Below are 786 nucleotides of genomic sequence, written 5' to 3' on the forward strand. Positions count from 1 at the left end.
TCCCTCATATTGTCACTTTTTTATTTATAAACCATCAACTGTGAAAGCATTTGATTTTGCAAACTTGCCTCATCCATAAAGTTGAGTGGATACACTGCTGTGAGCTGTCACTTAGCACTTGACATACTTTCCTTTCCATTCCATGTTTTTGGCCACATTTTTTTTTCAGACAAATGGTTTCATATTTATTACTGAGCCAGTCCACTTTGTAGAGCACATACACAAAAAATCACATCCCAATTAAACATGTCTGACTTCTTGACTGTGGAGATTTTCAGCTTGATAACAGCAAGATGATGATGACCATGATTCAACATAAACATATGTGCCACCTCATGTGCAATTTCTTATAGCTTGGTTCTTCTCCAATGTCTCCTCTTGGAGTTGTACTGGATTTTACCACCAGTTTTCATCCGAATCCACTGGGGAATGGGACGATTTTGCTTCTGTTTCTTGACCAGGAATCACTTGATCCTGAAAGTCTTGAGAGAAGACATGGCGAGCAACGGAGTCCACCGCGCACACCACGATGGTGGAGAAAGGAAGAGAGTTTTTTTGCCACTTTTTACACACTCTTTTGTCAGCTAGGATGAGGATGTAGATATTTTGTTTTCAAATACGATATTGTCACACAAGATTTAGATGGAAGCACAGGAGAGGATATAGTAGTATCCATATGCAAAAATGCAGAAATGTAAGCTTTTTTCCCCAAAATTTATTCTAGAGGTATTATTTACAGACAACTAAGTGCCCAAATTTTCTTTCTTTTTCTTTTTCTTTTCTTTT

The 786-nt window shown here is 37.7% G+C and overlaps 1 pseudogene; it reads right to left on the bottom strand.

The window, feature by feature from the left end:
- Window positions 1-347: 347 nt before the first annotated feature.
- On the bottom strand, window positions 348-497 carry LOC110595762 (annotated as a pseudogene).
- Window positions 498-786: the final 289 nt, after the last annotated feature.

This window comes from Carlito syrichta, unplaced genomic scaffold (assembly GCF_000164805.1).
Source record: "Carlito syrichta isolate Samal-C Ts95f unplaced genomic scaffold, Tarsius_syrichta-2.0.1 Scaffold304043, whole genome shotgun sequence".
NCBI classification, from domain to species: Eukaryota; Metazoa; Chordata; class Mammalia; order Primates; family Tarsiidae; genus Carlito; species Carlito syrichta.